The sequence below is a fragment of the Canis lupus genome, chromosome 9 (genome assembly GCF_048164855.1).
Source record: "Canis lupus baileyi chromosome 9, mCanLup2.hap1, whole genome shotgun sequence".
Classification (NCBI taxonomy): Eukaryota; Metazoa; Chordata; class Mammalia; order Carnivora; family Canidae; genus Canis; species Canis lupus.
In genome coordinates this window covers 20,367,314-20,390,431 of record NC_132846.1, presented here as the reverse complement: position 1 = coordinate 20,390,431, position 23,118 = coordinate 20,367,314, and the positions used below count along the sequence as shown (strand labels likewise).

Sequence of the window (23,118 nt, the reverse complement as noted above, 5' to 3'; positions counted from 1 at the left end):
GTGATGGTTACTGGCGGGGAGGTAGGTGGGGGGATGGGTGAAATAGGGCCGGGTATTAAGGAGGGTACTTGTGATGAGCACCATGTGTTGTATGGAAGTATTGAATCACTATTGTACACCTCAAACTAATATGACACCACAGTTTAAATAAAAACCCTAAAAAAATAAACACATGGAAAATCACAAAGCTATGTTAATACATGTCAACTAGTCTAAGTAAGTAGTAAAACCCAGATATAGTGGGAGATTTGATCACAAAACCCCAGAAAGACATAACAATTATAAATGTACACACCCGATAACAGAACTTGAAAATATGAACCAAAAACTAACAAAACATGAGAAAACAGTAGGAGGTTTTAGTACTCCTCTTTTACTAATTGTTGAAACATATAAACAAATATTTAAGTAAGAATATAGAAAATTTGAACAACTCAATAGAGTTGGCATTAACTAGCATTTCACAGCATTGCAGTCAGTAACTGGATATATTTTCAGAGTTGTATATGCACAGCTACCAAGTTAGTTCATATGCTCAGGAGCTTTAAAAAAACTTAATAAATTATAAAGGAGGATTGAATCCTAACAGATAAACTGTTTTACACACCATAAATTAAATTAAATAGTAATAAAAAGAAGATATTTTGAAAAACCATGTGTTTGAAAACAAAGCAGCACACTTCTCTGAGTAACCTTATGTCAAAGAAAAATATCATTAGGGACATTATAAAGCATTTATGAAAACAAACATATCAAAATTTGTGGAACACAGCTAAAGTATGCTTAGAAAGACATTCACAATATTAAGTAAAACTATCAGTAAAGGAGAATGATTTTAATTACAATACTTAATTGTAATTAAGTTTAAATCCAAAATTATTAAAAGAAGGAAGTACACAAAATAAGAATAGATATCAATGGACTAAAAAACAAGAACACAATTATAACCAAAATTATGTTCACTGAAATAATAAAATGACAAAAGTTTGACAAGACTGTACAGAAAAACAAAAGAGAAAATAAAATTTACCAATGTCAATACTGAAAGATGGTTATCATACTTTCCACATTTGCTTAAATGATAATAAGAAAATAGTGTGAATAAATTTGTGCCCATAAATTTGACAACATAGATAACATAGACAAATTCTTTGAAAAATAAGTTACCGGGACACCTGGGCAGCTCAGCGGTTGAGCGTCTGCCTTGGGCCCAGGGTGTGATCCTGGAGTCTTGGGATGGAGTCCTCCCTCCCATGAAGGGAGCCTACTTCTCCATCTGCCTATGACTGCCTCTCTCTGTTTGTCTCTCATGAATAAATAAATAAATAAATAAAAATCTTAAAATTAATTAATGCATCTGACTATACTAGCAAAATAAGGGAAGCAGAATTTAATCATCTTAGTATATGCAAGAAAAACAATTGACAAATTTTCAAGATGCATTTATAATAAGAACTCTTAGCAAACTAGAAATAGAAGGAAAAGTCTTCAATTTAATCGAAGGCATCTACCAAATATTTATAGCTACTATTGCAGTAATAGTAATATTTTCCCCCTATGAATAGGAACAGGAAAAGGATGTCCATTCTGACCACTACTTATTGATATTATATGGAAGTTCCTAACTATTGAAAAAGGAAAGAAATAGAAATAAAAAGCATAATAATCAAAAAAGAAGTAAAATGTATTATTTGTCAATAACATTTACACAGAAAATTGTAAGTAACTTAAATAAAACTTAAAACTAGTAAGTGGATTTTAAGAAGTTACAGGATCTGACACTAATTGACAAAAATCAACTTTATTTTTATGTGCTAAGTAGCAGCAGCAACTGAAAAATGAAGTTAAAATTTCTGATAAATGTAAGTGATTGGTATAATAGTCACTATAATTTGACAATAGTAAGCTCACAGTGCATATGGCATGCTCTGGATCAGCCAATAAGAATGATAAATAGAGGCATATCTAAAAAGCTAAGAGTAGAAATATGATGAAGTCCTAAAACAACATTCCATCCCCTTATAATAAGGCTGGATGAGGAGAAACGGGAAAAAACCAATGGGACAAATAGCAAAAACACAAAAATTGGTAGTTCTATGTGTGATAATATCAGTGACAGCATAAATGAAAATAGGATAAACACTCCTAGTAGAAGTAGAGATTATCTAACTCTATACTAAAATCTCTAAATATTCCTCAGATAAATTAAAGAAGAGCTAAATAAATATAGAGATATACAGCTTTCCTGAATTATAAGATCAATACTTTTAAGATTTCATTTGTAGAAAACTCGATCTGTAGATGTAACCACTTCTCGTAATCTTGGCAGTTTTAGGTAAACAGTAATCCTGACTGTACCATTTTATGAAAAAACAGAAGGATATATAGTATAGCATACTTGGGACAATTTTGACAAAGAACATAACTGTAAGTTGTAAGACTTGTATTACCAGATTTCAAGATTTATTTCAGCCTAAATAATAAAGTAAGCACAGTACTGACATAGCACAATAGGGATTCCAGAAATAGGTCAATTTATATAAAATCATTTTTTTTCTTGCCAAGAGGCTAAGATATTTCAAAATAAAAGAATGACCTTTCTTACAAAGTGGATGCATTTATTATATATTATATTATATTATATTTATTATATTATATTATATTATATTTAATGATAAAAAACACTGATATCACACTCAAATAATTCAAGGTGGATTTTAGAAATAAATATAATGTGTACAACTATAAATCTCCCATTGAGTAGGAAGAAAAAGATAGAAGGGAGAGAGTCTGCAAAAGTGAAAAAAGATGCAATTATGAAGTCTGAAAGCACTTACATGGCATTTAAATCTTTAGTCTGTGTGCCATTCTCATAATGAATATAAGAAAAATATATTCATAATTCACAAATAATTCATTTCATGCAGCCCTTAAATGTTTGCTTCAGATATTGCTGAGTGTAGTCAGTTTAATGCTTCATGGAGTAATATTAGCCAAGTCACTTCCTGGAACAGCTGCTATGGATAAAAAAGCCTCTGATAAGAATTTTTAGTTTTTCCTATACTTCCTGTCAGCTTTTTTTGATGTTTGTGTAAAACGTTCCTTAGAGAAGTGCAAAATAAAAGGATGCCTAACTTTGAATGTGGTTGAATACCTAATGAAATAAATATTTTAAAAAACTCTCTTAATCCCATATAGTAATTTTTAAGAATGATTTTAGCACTGTGTTTATTTTCTTAAATAAATATCTTATTACTCACTACTTAAGAAATATGCTGTGATGATATTGACTTTTTGGATACTGAACACTACTGAGGATTGTTCCCAATACTTCAATCTGGGACTGACCTCACAAAGGCAGATAATGACCTTTACAGTTACGTCAACTATATCTTGATTGTCAAATGCTGTTTGCCATCTGCCATCCACATGCCTAGACACTACTGAACTCTAGCCTTGGACTTGGTCATACCACCTCCTGAGAAATGAAGTTCCTTTGTACTTTTAACATGGGAAAAATATAGAACGCTAGACACTATTACTTAGATAAGAAAGTTGTAAGAATAAAGTAAAGATTTCCTTACTGTCTTTATTATTCATATACATCATGTCAACCCATATCTGCATGTATATATTGTTCTAATATAAATTGATCACCTGTGGGCCTGTGTGACATATATCATACAGGTTGTATAGGGAAATAAATGCATTCCTGAAAAGATAAGGTATAGCTGAGAGCAGTTTAAACAAAATCTCCAGAAAAAGTAGGGATAAGGCATAGTAGAAAAAAAATCCATAAGAATTATAAAGGACAAATATATGATGGAACATGTCTGATAGCATCATGGTTATGACCCAGAATAAATGGAATGTGCTGGAGAATACCTCCTCCAACACTGGCAAGACCTCATACTAGAAGCAAAATATCAGTGAAACAGGACATACTGTCATTATAGCAATGTTTAAAGTGTATAGTAGCATAGGCATATGCTGGAGTCACATAGTGACTCTACTTCCTTTTCTACACATGAGAAGCTGCAGGATCTTCAAGGTGGTTATGTAAAGTTGAGTTAAAATTATCATTTTTAATAGATAACTATGGCATTTAGATAGAGATGTACTATCAACTGAGAAGCCCTAATCTTAGAAGACTCAAAGTTATCTTCTTCATCCTTATAAAAGGTTCATTGATACAGAACACTGTTTTTATTGGCTTTCATCTTCCATTTGTCAAGGTTTGACCCACAGGTAATGAATGACCTTCATCCATTTCCAGGAATATGCATGTGTGAGTATCCCACAGTATCCCACACACTGCCTCAGGAAGGCCCAAAATAAATAGCAAGAGAAACAGTAGTCCATTTTCCTCACTGGTTTCAATCTGTCCTCACAGGTTGCAGTATCCAGATTTTTTTCCAGAGTGTCTGTGGGGTTGACCTATAACAACTTCAAGCCTACTACCAGGCAAAGAAGTAACATCTTTCCACAAACTTCTTTATTAGTGTACTTTCATGATTTATGGTGAACAACTTTTCTTTAATTCTTTAATTATCATCTTTCAAATCTTTGCTTCCCCAGTTGTTGCACAATTTTAGGGTTTAATAAAAAATCTAATTTCATATCACTTATAATGGTTGAATTGACCAGACCAAACCCAAATGATAAAGATCCTAACTATAAAATAGAATAAAACAAAAATTATCTGGTTTCTTGGCTGACCCATAATACAGGATTTTGGTAACTGTCAGATAATAAGTAGCAATAACTTATTTATTAATTGGCTAATGAATAAACAGTATGATGTCTATATGCCCAGAATTCCATATAGGTGAGCAATGAGTTACAGAAAAAGAACAAAATAGGTATTGGAGCAGAATATTGTGAAGAATGACATCACAGTGCCAAAAATTTAGAGTCATTTCTGTTATATTGAATTTGGAAAAGAATAAAATGAAGGAGGCAAAAGGGCAGATTCCTTTTCTCTCTGTGTTAAAGGAAAGTGTGCCTGGGCAAGTGGATGAGACCATAAAGAAACTAAAAGCAAATAAAGAATCCATTTGTTGGCCTTGTCTTTGATGAAAAAGCACACACTTGGGGTGTCCAGACATGGATATCAAAAGACAGCATGAGGATTTACCTGAGAACAAGTCCAAAAAAGAAAAAGATCCAGTTTAGTGGTGGCTTTCAGTAGTGGCAGACACTGATAAGACACAAAAATCTGAGCCTGGCATGCAGAAAGCCTAAACAAAATTTTATTCTGAAGGCTTTCTAATATAGCCTTCACAAATTTTAATGGGTATATGCATCACCATGGGTTCTTGTTAAAATGCATATTCATAATCAGTATACCTGGGCAACGACCCAAGTTTCTGCATTTCTACAAGTTCTTGGGTGATGCCTATGTTATAGGTCTGTCGATAGCATATTGTTTAGCAATAAAAATTAGTTGTAACCAAGAAAAGAAGAGGCATACTATTGGAAAGGAGATGTATAGATAACCAAATATAATCAAATGAGTCAACAAAGTATAGAAAGATGACCTTTTACTAGATAAACATAGCAATTTTAAGTCCCTTTACAGATTAATTATAGTCATCCACAAATTTTAATGAAATATATTACAAAACAAACAAGAATGTAAAATGCCTTAAAATATTAAGAAGACAAAACAAGGAAAGACCAAGGCTAAATATCCTCTCATCAGAATATATTATGTTACCTAGAAGAATACATTTCTTCTTAGAACAACTGTATAAGACAATTATTCTCAATTTAATTGATTCTAACCAAAGTCAGTGAGGTTCTCACAGACTTAGTCAAAAAGACTTAAATATCACTTAGAATAAAAAAAAAATTTTAAAGTTTAAAAAAGAAGATTAATAAGGAAAATTTACCACGCATAAAATCTACACATTATAAAATAATTAAATTGTCTATACTGACACAGGAGTAGATAGATAAATTGAACATAGCAAAAAATCCAGAAAGAAATGCAAATACATGTTAGGAAACAGAATAGGATAAAGGTGACATTAAAAACTGCATGTAAAAAAAATTATTTCTTAAATAATGTTACCAGTAGTAATGTATAATTTTTAATCACTATGCTTCATATGCCAACAGATAATCTAAATTTATTGAACATTTTAAGTATAAATTAAAATGTAATAATTTTAATAAGAATAATAAACTGAAAATGCATAATTTCCTAAGGATGTGAAAAAATTTTAAACATGGCATTTAAAAGCAACATAAGAAGAAAAAGTTAGAGCTACTTCTATTAGTAACAGCAAAAACAATAGACCTTTGTAGCATAATCACCACTAATAAAAAGAAAAGTCTACTGATGTAGAAAATTTACTGCAAGGAATTTATATTCTTAAGTATAAAAGTATGTTTAAATGACAATGGAAAATAAATACTTTGTGAGTAAAACACTTTAAGAGAAAAATATATGGGGAATCCCTGGGTGGCTTAGCGGTTTAGGTCCGCCTTCAGCCCAGAGCCTGATCCTGGAGTCCCGGGATCAAGTCCCATATCAGGCTCCCTGAATGGAGCCTGCTTCTCCCTCTGCCTGTGTCTCTGCCTCTCTCTCTCTCTCTATGTGTGTGTGTGTCTTTCATGAATAAGAAAATAAACTTTTAAAAAATAATAATAATAAAATAAATAACAGCAACTTTTTTAAAAAGAGAAAAATATATGTAAACAATAAAAATTTGAAAATAATGCAAAATCACTTCAAATATACAATACAGTGAAAACCTAACTTACCCTGCATTTTTCAAAGTTAAATTATCAAAGTTGAAAATTATTTAAAAACTTAGATCATTGAGTTTTTTTGTTTGTTTGTTTTTATGATAGTTACACAGAGAGAGAGAGAGAGAGGCAGAGACACAGGCAGAGGGAGAAGCAGGCTCCATGCACCGGGAGCCCGAAGTGGGATTCGATTCCGGATCTCCAGGATCGGCCCTGAGCCAAAGGCAGGCACTAAACCGCTGCACCACCCAGGGATCCCTAGATCATCAAGTTTGTATGTAAGCAGGTAAACTCATAAATGACTTAGGAAATGTCAACTGCACAACCATTCTGAAAGAAAGAAGAACTAACAACACACTTGGCATTTAAAATATATATATAGCACCTGAGACAGCTTATCCGCACCCAGAAACTGACTACAAAGATTTGGTTGCAAGAGTACTTACTTGAAACATTTATAATAGCAAGAAAATGCTAAAAAAATGCTTCCACCATAGTTCAATGATTGAAAAATACAGGCAGATTATTACAGTTAAATTTTCTTCAGTGTAGAAAAAAGTGTTGCATAAAGTATATCGGAACAGAAAAAAAAAAGGTTTCAAAACATTATGTGGAACAAGGTTGTATAATAGATGCTCTTTATATATTGATCCACATTCACTTATTCTAGCCAAGAGCTCTTCCCCCAAACACCATGGCCCTCAATATTGACCTCGTTTTCCAGATGGAGATGGCCTGAAGGTAGATCGCATGATTACTATCATCACCAAACCCAGATAACTGCAGTGGTTGGACTAGACCTGGAGACTTTGGCTGTATACTGGCAGGACAGTCCTGGTAACCCACCAAAAATGTTGAGGAAGTTAACCCATCACAGGAGTTTACTTTGATGATCTCTGGAAGATGGAGGATGGTATCGAGATCGTGAGTAAATTCTTCTCTTTATCTATACCCCTGTCCCCTCATACTGTTTTGAGAATCTCTAGGATTCAAATAGGCTTTCTGAACATATTGTGAAACAATTGGGTGTGACACTGGACAGACTGGTAGTGCTCTCTCATGTATGTGTTTTCCCTACATCCCTGTTATATTCCCCCCTCCCTATTTCTCCTCAAGCTTACCTCTCTGGAATTTCACTCCTCAAAAGAGTATAAGCCTTATTTTGGCTTAATATTACATTATAGTATGGGATATTATATAATTCTATATATATAACATATATATTACTATCATCTAGGTATAAGGAGTATTTGAATTATTTTTACTGATCGACTACTACTATGCCAACACTCAGCTAAGCACTTTTACATGCTTTTTTTTCAGATTTAATCCTCTAAACCATTGCATGAGGTAGATGGTGTTATTATCCCAATTCTACTGATGTAAAAAGTAAAGCAGAGATGGTACTTTGATGTCAGGTAGCTAGTAATGGAGTTATACAACTCATTACAAATTGCATTATATGATGTATTGTCTAACAATTTGTAAAGGAAAATATACATTTCTACAATAGTCACAACTCTCATGTAATAAAAAAACACATAAAATAATAGCTACTTCAGGAAATAGCTAGTTCAGAAATAATTAGTGGTAGAAAACTCTTAGGAAGCATGTAGCCCTACTACATCATTTTACAGATAATCACTATTAATCTGAAACTAAGAATTTTTCTTGGCCTCTTTTATCTGGATCGAAGTGGATACTTCAGACTCATAGGTGATATGCCAGTTCAATTTAGAAAGTAGGAGATGTCAATTAGAAAATGTCCATCGCCCATCATAACTTTTCAGGAATAACATTGCTGAACAACATTGTTTTCTATTTTAGGTAAGTCTAAATGGTTGTACTTGCAAAGCAATGGAGATACAAAATATAAATAGTGTAGTCTTTATAAAATATAAAACTAATTTAAATATCAAATATATTTATTTCTTAAAATATGCTATCATTTATTGCACATAACTATCATTGCATATTTCAAATATATGGGTATAGATAATACTTGCACACACTCATGTGTATCTAACTGAGCTATGTTAAACCTTAATATGTTGTCATTTGTTTTTAGAGTTTTTAATGAAAGAAAACATTATATTTAAATTGAAATCCTCTGTGAATCTTTCCTCTCCACTTGCCTTTCCTAGAATTCGTTAAAATGTAATTAAAATTAGTTCAATCTCAAATGATAAGAATTCTGTAAAATGATCTAGAGCTGGATGGTGACTAGAATTTAATAATTGTTACATCAATTTTCATAAAGTCATTAAGATTTTATATTTATTCTAGAGTAAGTTTTGGTAAGTAATTTTTTTCCGGGAAATTGGATAATCTAGCTATGTTTTGCAAAGTTGTTAGTTTAGAACTGTATTTAAAATTTTTAATGTTTTATCCTCAGAGATGTTCAGCATAATGAATTCTCTAGAAGGAAAACATCTACGCACGCACCAAATAAGTCAAGAAATATATCATCACTCTAAACTTTAAGCACAGTACAATATTATTGTTAGAGCACTGAGAAGTTAAGGTATTAAAACCAATAGATTGGAATCATAAAAATTATGCTTCATATTGGACAAAAATAAAATAAGAACATAAGATAATAGAGAAAAACTCAATGAATAAAAAACGGTTTCAGTGTGCCTGGGTGGCTCAGTCAGTTAGGCATCTGACTTGATTTCAGTTCAGGTCATGGGTTTGAACCCTGCATTGGGCTCTGTGCTCAGCATTGAATCTGTTTCTCCCTCTCCCTCTGCTCCTTCCCCAAAATCAATCTCTCTCTCTCTTTCTCTCTCTCTCTCTCCCTCTCAAATGAATAAATAAAATCTATAAAAAAAAAAACTCTATCATACTCACTCCTCATTACTTTCCCAAACCTGACCTTAGTTTTAATTCCATTGATAAAACAATTTCAAATATGTTAACAAACCATAGATGTTATTTTGTGACTGACTTCTTTATTGAACATTACGTTTGTAAAATGTAGCTGTATTGCTTCATATATAGCAGTTCTGACATTTTACATGTGGTCATATAGGAGGATATTCATTGCTACATAACATTCTATTACATAAATAAACTACATGTTATTTTTCAGATTCTGCTGTTGATAGATATTTCGGTTGTTTCCTAACAGGGTTATGAATAACATGGATATGAACACGTTTATGCACGTCTTTTAGTGCATTGCTGCTCAAATTAATAGGAATAGAATTTGCAGACAGTGATCTTCAGATCATGCTTTTAGTAGTAGTGTTCTATTTCTCAGGTATACATGTGTTATTTGGAAGTGGAATTGCCAAGTGATAGCAATTGGAAAAGGATTTAATGTTATTCACTAAAGAATTTTATTCAACGTTTGTACTGATTCATATGTGTAATGATAATATGTAAGAGTTCCTCCTCCAAATCCTTGCCAACACCTGTTTTTTTCCAGTATTTCTCACTTCAATCACTCTCGTAGATATGTACTGATACATTATTATGGTTTTAATTTATATTTCTGCCATTATTAATGAGGTTGAGCAGTTATTACCTCACCAGAGGATCATACTGAGCCTGTTTAGTAAGAAACCCAGTCTTATATGTCCATTAAATGATGTATTATAAAATACATATTAGTATCTATAAATACTTCTTGCCAGAACTATTTAAGCCATATTTATTCAAACCTTAAAAATGACCAGTACACAGGAAATAGTCATTAATAGAAGTTAAAAAGCAGATAAATATATAAACATACAAATCCAGATTGTGAAATGTATACTGTAAAACTCCACTGACCTATTCCTTTCAAAAAAGTCACTTACTGGGAGAATGAAGAAGATAAAACTATTCTAAATTAAAAGAGACCAAGGAGCTATAAAATTCAAATATAGTTCTTGAAACTTAATGTGATCTTTTAATGAAGAAGCAGCTATAGGACACATTCAGTGGGAAAGGACAGAAGAGTTTAAATATGCAATGGATCTTACGTTTTAGGGAATGATTTTATATTTTCTCATTTGAGATGAATAACCTTTAGGAGATGAATGCTGAATTACAAAGTGTCATTGTTATTCAAGTTACTTGAAATTTTTCACCTATAGAAAGATAGGCAGAAAGATTCAGAGAGACAGAGAGACAGGGAAATTAATTTATGGAATATGTTAATCATTATTAAAACTGCATGTCTGTAAAAGATGTTTACTGTACAAGTTTTTGAATTTTCCTGTATACCTGAAATTTCCCAATAAAACATTGAAAAATATTGCTTCTCTGTAATCTCTTTTTTTTCTTCTCATCTCTCTCTTAGAGATATCTCCAATCTTTCCATTTAATCATTTAAGTTTTTTAAACTTAATTCCAGTGTCTACTCTGTGCTAGTTTCTCAGTAATTTATTCAGCTCTATTATATGATCCATCATTTAACTTTTAATTTTAATAACAATGTGTTTTTCCTTGTATTTTTATTTGATAGTTTTCCAATTAAGTCAGCACCATTTTTTATTGGGTTTTACTGTATTCACTTATTTTCTTATTCAATATATTTTAGACATAAAGCATAATTTTTTTTATAAAGCATAATTTTTATGAAACCTAACAATAGTCCATTAATATCTTAAATTCTTAGATTTCTATTCTAGTTTGACCAAAGGCTTGACTTTCATAGCAAAAAAATTTAAATATATGCATTTTCTGATGCCATGATTTTATATGTAGAAATTCCTGGGATCCCTGGGTGGCTCAGCAGTTTAGCGCCTGCCTTCGGCCCGGGGCATGGTCCTGGGGTCCCAGGATGGGGTCCCATGTTGGGATCCCTGCAGGGAACCTGCTTTTCCCTCTGCCTCTGTGTCTTTGCCTCTCTGTGTCTCTCATGAATAAACAAATAAAATCTTAAAAAAAAAAGAAAGAAATTCCTGAGGAATTTATGTTAGAATTATTAGGTTAATGGGGTAAGTTGACAGGACAGAGGACATATCCTAAATAGTGTGAATTTCTATATATTACAACAAAAAATTGGAAACTGAAATAAAAATAAACTACTTAAAAAATTAAACACCTATAGTATCTAGGAATAAGTATGCTTTAATGTGAGGAAATCTGTACTCTCAAAATTACAAAGATTGTTAAGAGAATTAAAAAGATCTAAATGATCTAAATAAATATTCATTGCTTAGAGGACTTAATATTTTTAAAGTGTCAGTTCTCACCTAAGCGATCTATATACGTGAACACAATCCAATATAAACCTTCAGAGACTTTTCCTTTTATAAATCAATGATCTAATTCTAAACTTAAAGTGGAAACAAAAGGATCTATAATATATAAATGTTCTGAAAATAAAAGAAGAAAACTTACTTAAGTAGTTCTCAAAAATTACAATAACATGACAGTGATTGAGACAATGTGTTATTATTGTAAGGATAAGCATAATAGATATTGGGGAAAAATTAAGTCCCCAGATGCAGACAAGAAATGAAAGATATAGAGAAATTTTCTCACAAATATATAATCAATAGACTAAAATAAAACAATTTTTGTATCTTATAATTCTGTCCACTTGCAGGCAAATATCTAGCTTTCTAGATGGCAAAAAGCAAAAACTTCAAGCAGGTTAAAAGTCACGCCTGAAAATGCTACATTGTCACTTCAATTTTATTCTATTGGTCAAAGCAGTCACAGGGCTAGTCTGGATTCAGAAGGATGTAAGAACTCCATCTCTGGATGAGATAGTGGCAAAATTACAATGCAAAAGAACATGTTGGATGGGAGATATTGTTAAATCTATCTTTAGAAAATACAAATTGTCACACTCCAAAGGATGGGTGAATCTCAAAAAAAAAAAAAAAGTGTTCTGCTAAAGAAGGTCATCAGTTGATGCCCTTATATGACAAGACACACACACACACACATATATGACAAGACAAACTGGAAATGGGTATGAGGACTTTTTTTGTGATGATAGAAACATTCTATATCATGATTGGGGTATTACTTGCATGGGGGTTATATATTTGTCAAAAATCTGTAGTTTTGGCTACTTTACACACTAATTATATCTAAATTTAGTGGCTTAAAGCACAAACCACTTATTATTTTTCATGATTCTGCCGGCAGAGCTGGCTATATAATTCACAGGGTTTAGTGCTAACGGGAAATGTGGATTCCCTTCTTCAAAAACCTGAAGGGGGGAAAAAACCTGAGGGGATAGGAAAAGTGTTAAAGTATTAAATATAGGGATCCCTGGGTGGCGTAGCGGTTTGGCGCCTGCCTTTGGCCCAGGGCGCGATCCTGGAGACCCAGGATCGAATCCCACGTCGGGCTCCCGGTGCGTGGAGCCTGCTTCTCCCTCTGCCTGTGTCTCTGCCTCTCTCTCTCTCTGATGACTATCATAAAATAAATAAAATTAAAAAAAAAAGTATTAAATATAAAACTTTTTTTTTTCTTTCCTCCTAGATGTTTACTCTCATAACCTATCATGGTGGCTTTTAATTAAAAAAATAATAATAACATCATTCCTCTTTGGTAGTGGCTATACTCCCTGGTATGAACCTCACAGGTGCTGGGAGACACATCTAATTATATGGCCAGTGGCTGTGGCTCACTGGCTGCAAGATTCCTTCTCCTGTCAACTACCAGAGAAATGCAAGATAGGAAACCTATCTCTTCATACTATGGGCTTGCTGCCCCCAACCCTGGCAGATAAAAGAATTACAACCTAGATCAAAGCTGAGCCAAAGTCTCGCTCACCTAGAAATTGCATGGCATTGCACCCTTAGAAAAGCCAAAAGCATTTCCCTCTCAGATGCTAATAAAGACATGTCCCAGGCGCTGCTGCTCACTCTCTGCCTACACCCTGCCTTGAACTTCTAAGTGGCCCCAGCAGGCGGCCATGTACTTCCTCCAGGACCTATGAGTAATAAACTCCTCTCTATTTAATATTCCCTTGTGGTCTTTGTTGATCCAAGGTTCACCATATGACACCCTGGGGCTCTACTTAACAAATGTTAATCTAACAAAAGTCACAACTCTCACAATTGTGGTTTGAGGATTCCCAAAAGCAGCAAGCAAGCAAGTCCCAGGTGAAAGCACTTTTCAAACTCTATTCTTATCTCATGTTGCAATATCCCAAGGCCAGCCCAGAGTCCGTGTGGAAGCATGTTTGCAAAAGGCTTGGTTACAGGGAGAGGGATAATTGGTAGTCATTTTTCCAATATACCAAGCTCATAAAACTGTACACTTCAGATCTGTGTTTTTCCCATGTGTAAGCTATACAACAATAAAATCAATTAATTAAAAAGTGAAAAATGATCTAGTAGAACACAAAATTCAACAGCTTCTAGGGGATGAGAGGATTATTGCTTTAGTTCGTTGGTTAATTTGGTTTTAAATTGACTCTTTTTTTCTATTCTATGAGTTTTTATTTTTTCTTTTGTTGTTTTCTTGTAAGCACAATCGCAAATTTATGTATAAATATACATACATATATATTTGTTTAGCCAGCTTTTCCCATAAATTTGATTATTTGTTGTGAAATGGCAAACAGTTTAAGATTCATTTTTACAATAATGTTTATTTTATGTCAAGAGTATATATCTATGAAAATAAAATATGCATTTCCAGTATGGAATGCTCAAATATGTAATGTCAGTATCATTTGATTCTTAATTTAATGTGTTTAACCTATTTTAAATTTTAATGAATTTTCTGAATGACTACATTGCATTTGCCCCAGCATGCAAGGCTCATAAAAGATATACATGTCCTACCTTCTCTTCTGTGATATTTCTTTTAAATTATTGTTCAGTTAAGCAAAGGGAATAATTAGGATTTTAATTAAGTTCCCAAATATTCTATTTAGTTCCAAACCATTTCAATTAGTATCATTTCCTTTGATAGAAAAAGCATCTTTTCATAGATTCAACTGACTTGTCTTCAAGGCCATACTTTCTTCCATTATGTTATGGTTCTTTGTAAAACATAGTAACAAAGGCTTTTTTAAAGGTCATAAAATTATATCAAGAGGCACCCACTGTCAATTTTGTATTGCTGTTCCTAAAAGAAATTTGATCGCACTTACTACAATCCTCCTTTTACGAATTCCTGCTGACCAAAAATGAATTACATACCTAATTTTTAGGGAATAATGGCAGACACCCAAGTGCTCCATGGCCCTGAGATCTTGACATTTACAGTTTGAAAGCTACTCGAATTTACCCACTGCACATTATATTTTCTTAAATTTTCTTCTAATTGTATTTTTTCTTTTTCATTTTTAAGCGTGCAAGTTGTAACTTATTAGCTTTCTATTTATTGTGCCTCAACTTCAATATGCCCTGTGCATTTTTATACACATTTTGATCTTCTCTTTATCACTGTATCCTAAATCCTACCAAATAACTAGCTGAAGGATATTAAAGTATTTTCTCTCCTAAAATAAGCCAACTTTTCAAATCATGAATTTAGAATGTACTTCTCTATTCTTTCTTTCTCTCTAGAAATCTATTATATTTCATCTATCTATATTTGCCTGCAGTTCATCAATTTCAGAAGGCATGCTGTCTACATTTTAATGCCTCTAAAATTGAGTTGTGGTTTAAAAGGTGATGCCATCTTACAACTACTGCTGCTTGAACAGCTGTCATGACATAGCTGTCTTTGCCTTTGTGTGCGCAAAACTTGAAAATATTGTCATAATTTTCTCTCTTTGATTGCATTTAGGTTTAGATTTAATTGTCATATAATCTACTAAATAGACCACTGTAGATTCCACATTGCAACAGATATTCATTGGTATATATACATATATGCACAAGATCCAATCATGGAGGTATAATTGTTAATACTGAAGCAAGAAATTATCACTGGAGAAGTGATGAAAATTCCCTATTCTCTTACAAACTGGCAATCAAGTGCTTTATATCATCTAAGAAAGGAAAATATCTATAAGTAGATAGAGTTTTGCTATATTTTATTTACTGAGCTACAATAACAACAAAAAAAATTATTTCTCCCATCAGAATGAAACTGATCAGGGTAATTATAAATTATATTTTAAAATAATAATAAATTTTAGAACATATTTATATCCCAGGGGAAGAACTTAATAGAGGAAAAGAAATTGGTTATATAAAAGAAAAAAAAAAGAGAATAATTGCAAGAAAGGAATTCTTGAGGTAAGAGATGATAAACTATGTATAGAAGTCAAAGCCCTGACCTTAATATGTAATTCTAGAGAGTTTTTCCAAAGTTATTAGAAAGTACAAATAACATTCATTTATTTAACTATCTATCAAACATTTCTTATATGCAAGACCTGGGCTATGCATGGGAACTTGTGCTGGGAAATGGAAAGAACAGATAATCCTGCCAATGAAGGAGCAAACTATTAGAAAAACTGTCAACCTTGAAAAATATAATTAAATACTATCATGGATTAAATTGTATCCTCCCAAAAAATATTGACCCCTGTACCTGTGAATGTGACATTATTTGGAAATAGAATCATTGCATGTATAATTAAGACAAAATCATACTGAATTAGATGGGCCCTAATCCAAAATGACTGGGGCCCTTAGAAGAGAAGAGACACAAGAGAGAATGGCCATGTAACAGCTGAGGCAGATTTTGGAGTGAAGCATCTACAAGCCAAGTAACACCACGGATTTGCCAGCAAATATCAGAAGCTACAAGAGACAATGACAGATTCTCCTCCTTCCTCTCAAAGTTTCAGAGAAATCTTCATCCTGCAGACACATTGACTTTAGGCTCCAGAACTATAAGATAATAAATTTCTGTTGTTTTAAGTCACTCAGTAATTGACAGTATAGAAAACAAATACATACTTTTTTTAAAGTGATATGGAGAAAAAGTATACAAGTGTACAAGGGAGAGTGCAAGAGAAATCTATGAGATCTGTGGATCACAAAAGTCTTGTTCGAGCAATAGTGGGCAGAAAGAATATTTCAGGCAAACAGAAGTGTGTATACAAGTGTGTAATGTATAAAGAAATCATTATATGTGAGGAAGTACAGGAAAGTACAGGAGGTACAGGATTGTGGTTAGGTATAGTTATGTATGAATGGTGCTATGGTCTGAATGTCACCTCTATTTGGCAATTTGTCACCTCCAAAATTCATATGTTGAAATCCTAATTGCCAATGTGATGGTATCAGGAGGTGGGACTTTAGGATGGTGATTAGATCATGAGGGTGGAGTCTACAAGAATGGGATTAGTACTCTTAAAAAAGAGATCCAAGAGAGGGCCCCTGGGTGGCTTAGATGATTAAAGGGCTGGCTCTTGCTTTTGGTTCATATCATGTTCTCAGGGTCCTGGGATCAAACCCTGAGGCTCAAGTTGTACTCCTCAGCAGGGAGTCAGCTTGAGGATTATTCTCTCTGTCTTCCTCTGCTCCTGTGCTCTCATGCACTGTGCTCTCTCTCTCAAATAAATAAATAGTGTTTAAAAAATAAAAATAAATAAGGGATCCCAGAGAGTCCTGTTACCACTTCCACCAAGTGAGGATTTTGCAGTAAGACAGCAGTCTGCACATAAAAAGGGTTGTCACCAGAACCAAACCATACTAGCAATCTGACCTTAGACTTCTAGCCTCCAGAACTAAGAGAAATAAATTCCTATTGTTTATAAGCCATCCAGTCTATGGTATTCTGTTACAGCAGCTTCAATGGACCAAGACAAATGGCATCATGATATGCAACAAAGGGTGTCCACATTATTCCCAATACATTGATTGTGCAACAGCAAGCTAATGGAGGATTTTGAGGAGCTTATTTTCTCTTGTCTTAACTATCTCTAGCATAGTGCAATTTCATAATGACTGTTGTCCTCCAAATAGGTGTTAAAATATAAAAGAAATAGATGATATGGCCAGAATTTGGGGAAATAGTTATGATATGTTTAGAAAGGTATTCTGTGGATTCAGGGAAGCTGTCACAAACTATAAGAATAACAGACTGCATGGGTTTAGTTAAAATTTTCCAATAACCATTTGTGTAGTCTATAGTACCCAAGGGAAGGGGAATGAAGGTAAGAATTCTGATGTCATAGCATAAAGCTAATTAGTTGTTTCTGTTGAGTTTATTTTCTGCAAAACAATAAAAAATTTAAAAAATATACTTTGAAAAACTGAAACAATGGATGGAAATCTAGGAGACAAATTATTATAAGAATGATTATGGGGACGCCTGGGTGGCTCAGTGGTTTGGCGCCTGCCTTAAGCCCAGGGCGTGATCCTAGAGACCTAGGATCGAGTCCCGCGTTGGGGTCCCTGCATGGAGCCTGCTTCTCTCTCTCTCTCTGCCTGTGTCTCTGCCTCTCTGTATCTCTCATTAATAAAAAATAAAATCTTTAAAAAAAAATGATTATGAAAGTTCTGATTTTTAAATTAATAAAACAGGGAAGCCCAGGTGGCTTAGTGGTTTAGCACCACCTTCAGCCCAGGGTGTAATCCTGGAAACCCGGAATCGAGTCCGGTGTCAGGCTCCCTGCATGGAAGCCTGCCTCTCCCTCTGCCTGTGTCTCTGCCTCTCTCTCTCTCTCTCTCTGTGTCTCTCATGAATAAATAAATAAAATATTTTTAAAAATAAATAAATTAATTAATTAATAAAACAATTTACTATTAGAGACTAGGCTTAATAGAATTCATGAAAAATGCTAATGATAAAAATTGAGCATCACAAATGACCAATATACATATACATATCTAATGTATTCACTTAAAAGCTAATAACCACAAATTGAAATATGAAGGAATTATATTTTTTGGAATTATTTTTTGACAAATATGCTAATACATTAATTAATTCATCTTAATAATTTAACACCATGTTAGCATGGCTAGGGTTTAAAAAAAAGAAACGCACTTTTTTTGTGGCAGAGAATGCACAGGTATTTATGGGTCAGAGTGAAAAACTGAATGACCTCTTAAAGTGGAAGTATTCTCCACCTTGAACAACTGCTAGATCAAAAGGAACTCCATCCATACCTGTGAGGAGGGCTGTGGGTCAGCCAGTAAACCTGAATTTTGAGCTCAATGAAGTAAAAAAGATGTAAATTTGGGTTGTTCTCCCTGGGGAGGAGGTGGAAAGGATGAAGATGTGTACTCTGCAGGTCAAATGGTGCCCGGAGATGGACCAGGGCAAAACTATTAGCTTGTCCCCTTCCACAGTATGCAGTTGTAGATTGGAAGCAACTTGAAAGAGAATGTCCCAGCCCCTTGTAGCCATGTTAGGTTAATGGAAAAGGAATATGAGTGCCTGCCTTAGTCTTCCAGGCTAAGGCTTTTTTTTTTTTTTTTTTTTTTTTTAACTTTTTTTTATTCATGAGAGACACAGAGAGGCAGAGACAAAAGCAGGCTCTATGCAGGGAGCCCATGTGAGACTCAATCCCCAGACTCCAGGATCACACCCTGGGGTGAATGCAGGCACTAAACCACTGAGCCACCCTGGCGCCCTTAGGCTAAAACTTTTAAAGCAGTCATTGTTTCTCCTAGCTCCTAGCTTCCTTGATACGGATACCAAAAAGGAAGAAATTCAGTCCTTAATGACTGATAGGATGACAGTGGCCCCACAGAAACAAATACTCATATAAAAAATATTTAATTTTTTGCTCCAGAAAGATTTCAGGTTATATTTGTATAAGTCTTTAGTTTTTCCCACCTGATACATTGATATAGTGCCATTTGTAAATCAGTAAAACTGTCTGGTGGGTAATCTGATAGTGAGTTTCATGATCCTTACAAAGGTATATCTATTTTTAATAGATTTTTTAAAATATTTTATTTATTTATTCATGAGAGACATAGAGGCAGATACATAGGCAGAGGGAGAAGCAGGCTCCTTGTGGGGAGCCCGATGCAGGACTCAATCCCAGAACCCCAGGATCATTGTTCACAACGTAGCTATTTACTGAAGAATAAGTTACAAACAATATAATTACCCTAAATTTGGGAATAATATCAAAATTACAATGCATCCATATAAAAGAATCTTCTGCAGACAAGGAAACCATGCTTTGGAGTACTGAAGAATTACTTTTCAGTTATCAAAATATAATAAATAAAAACAAGATATATAGCATTATGTATTATATTTTTCATTTTTGCAAGAAAGGAAAAGGGGAGGTCCATGAAAATGTCAAGCATTAGTGTCAAGGTGGTGAGATTATGCATACATGCACTTTATATATTATGGTGAACATATTTTCTGTAAGTAGTGTGATCCAAAGAGTTTCATTAATTTTTTTTATTATTTTAGTGGATTCAAATTTAGGGTCACTTTAAAGTACATATTCACTTCCATAAGCCCAATCAGAATCATAACTTAAAATTAGAACTGTTTGATAGAAATGTTTCTAGTAATAATGTAAATATTCAGGTGACCTGAATTGTGTATAAACAATTATATATACTAGATACTTATTATCATCAATATATTCATGCTGACACTGCTAATATATAAGATAGAACAATGAACAGCATTTCCTTAACACATAGTTAGAAATTATACTTTTTTAAATAAAAAACCAAAATCTTGGGGCACCTGAGTAATTCAGTCAATTAAGTGGCCGACTCTTGATCTCAGCTCAGATCTTGATCTCAGGATTATGAGTTCAAGCCCCATGTTGGGCTCCATGCTGGGCATAGAGTTTACTTAAAAAAAAAAAAAAAAAAAACAGAAACAAAAACTTGAGCAACCACAGAGGGAAAATATGTTTTCTAAAATGCATCCTTTCAAAGGCCTTCTAAACTAATTCATAAAATACCAAAGAAAACATTTAAGCCAGAGGGGAAAAAAAATGCACAATGCATGTGGTTTGACCAAGATAAGACTTTCTGTCCCTGTGTGAAATATCTTACAATGCAAACTGGCTCTTCCTTTGGGCAAGTCATTATCTCTGTGCTATTTGATTTCCAAAAGTATGTATTTTCCTCTTTGATTAGATTTTTAAAGAAAATTCTCAACAGTCAGTAGACTTGCTTACAGTTAGCACAGCACTTATCGGATAGTAGCTATTTAATATTTATTATGTCAATAAATATATTAATTAATGCCATTACAAAAAAATGCAGCTAAATCTCCAAAATTAGTGACAGATATATTTTCCTACCTTGTAACTAAAGCAATAATAATATTAAAATATGCATAATTTTAAAAAAATTTAATACATTTTAGCTTCCATTGATATGGTTATAACTTCTATAGTGCAAGAGAGATGTAATCAAAGACATCTGATTGTAGAAAGTTGTACAGATGGTAGACAATTTGACCACAGGCTAAAGGGCCAGAGGGTAGAAGGAAGAATTAGCATTTAGAAATAGAGCAGCATCTTAGTGATTGATGGTCATGTACATCAATGAAAAGCTTTCATCAATGATGAACGTTCACAGCCATGCCAACAAGTAGTGAATATAAATACTTTAAAAGCAGGGACTATGTCCTATGTCACTCTGTACTTCCAGTTCCTGTGTCAGCAATCTTTACAGAATAAATGTGATACAATTTTTTATTAAAACTAATAAATGACATTGAACAATTATATAACTCAAACAAATGAACTATACAATATATATCTTCCAATCATAGACAATCACCTGTAATCTTACCAAAATTTCAAGTAATTTTAGTTAAGTAATGCTTAAATTCAATTTTTATGTAGACATCTAATAAATTGAATCCCTCTATACTTCTCATATTTTTCTTTTCTCTCTTGCTTGAGAGGTATTGATTTAGAGAAGCTTCAATGACAGCATAGTAAAAGAATATTCAATTTAAATGACTAAAGCCAGATTTTAATTATATTTCTTTTTGCTTATTTAAAAAAGAAGATATTCATGAATAAGGGTGCATATTTTTAATAAAAGCAAATTATATATATCTCTCAATATTATAATCATGATTTTATTTTATTTTATTTATTTTTTTATCATGATTTTATAAGATAGATTGATTTTATATCAAAATATCTATAAATGAATGTAAGCACACATTGATTACATGAAGGAAAAACAACAGAATTTGTGAATGGGGGCTTGATCACAGTAACTCTCGTATGAAATATTAGTTATGTAAGTTACATATTAGTCACATAAGTATAAAAAATATTTGCTATTGAACAAAAACTCTCAGATATTTCTTTAACCATATTAAATAGTCCTTGGAGGTAGGAAATGTCATACAACTCTGAATCATTTACGGTATTGATGACTGGCTAATACAAGTAATAAGTAACACTAGGTGCCTGTTATTTTTTTATTGGTGCAAACTTGATCTTTACTAAAGATCAAAAGATTAAAGATGTGTGGAACTCAACTGTAAATGTGATATAGAACTCCTTTTCTTAACCTAGCCAAAGTTAATCAGTCATGGTAGAGGTTTTATGTAGATAATGGATATATGATATATTCTTAAATATAAATATTTGTTCACATTAAAAAATAACAATCATGTGTGATTTATGTACCCGGTACCTTCAAAAGTTGGTTAAATAATAATGCAACTAAAACCAGCTAAAAGAGGAAAGGATATCAAAAGGCTTTTTTTCTATTCCCTAAATTGGGATTCTAGTTCTATTACTTTCTGCTTGTATCAATTATTCTTTTCTTTCCATGTCAGCCTTATCCTCAAACTGGCTTCCTTCAAGAAGCAAGTGATTTTAACAGATCCAGGCTTCCAGTTATATATCACATCATGAAAAAGGAAACCTCTGTTTCAATGTTCCAAGCAAGTTATCTGAAATTCAATTACATTAAACCAAACCTGAATCACTTGCTATGTGTAGGCCAAAGTCCCACTGACACCATTATTCTATGCCTGGGATATATGAACACATCATTGGTGGCAGGAGGCATAGGATTGTCACCAATGGTTTTAATCAAAAAGCTAAGGGAACAGTCATGCCTATTCAAACCACGTCCTTACACAACAGGTGAAAGGTGGAAAGAATGTTACAGAGAAACCTCAAGATCCATTATAGCATTCAGAAGTAGCTGGTAAGATAATGGGAATATTATGCTATTTGTGTGTTTACATATATAATTATTTAATGAGGAACACTGCAAGGCTAATAGATTTTAAAATCAATATTGGTGAGGTCATTGTGTCTTGTGTGTATGAATCCATATTATTGCCATGATGTAGCCCCAACTGACTAAAACCTGAAGATAATAAGATTATAAAGTTGGGGGAGGGATTTTATTTGAAGGAGGGATAGCCAAGATACTAGAATGTATCACTCTTTCCTCACTCTTCCTACTGTTAATATTGGGTCTTATTGTTAAGTAAGCATTTCAAATATTATCATGTTTAAGAGTGGGATTTTACCACTAGTAGAGTAAAATTTTCTGGCTCTGATTTGCTCAACGA

At 33.1% G+C, this 23,118-nt stretch overlaps 1 long non-coding RNA gene across 2 annotated transcripts in view; it reads left to right on the top strand.

Moving 5' to 3' along the window:
- Positions 1-3,405: 3,405 nt before the first annotated feature.
- Positions 3,406-23,118, top strand: part of LOC140639378 (uncharacterized) — a 76,683-nt gene continuing 56,970 nt past the window's right edge. For both annotated transcript variants that reach the window (XR_012036108.1, XR_012036107.1), the window contains exons 1-2: positions 3,406-3,465; positions 7,481-7,680. This is a non-coding gene — a long non-coding RNA (uncharacterized lncRNA). The remainder of the gene's footprint in view (positions 3,466-7,480; positions 7,681-23,118) is intronic.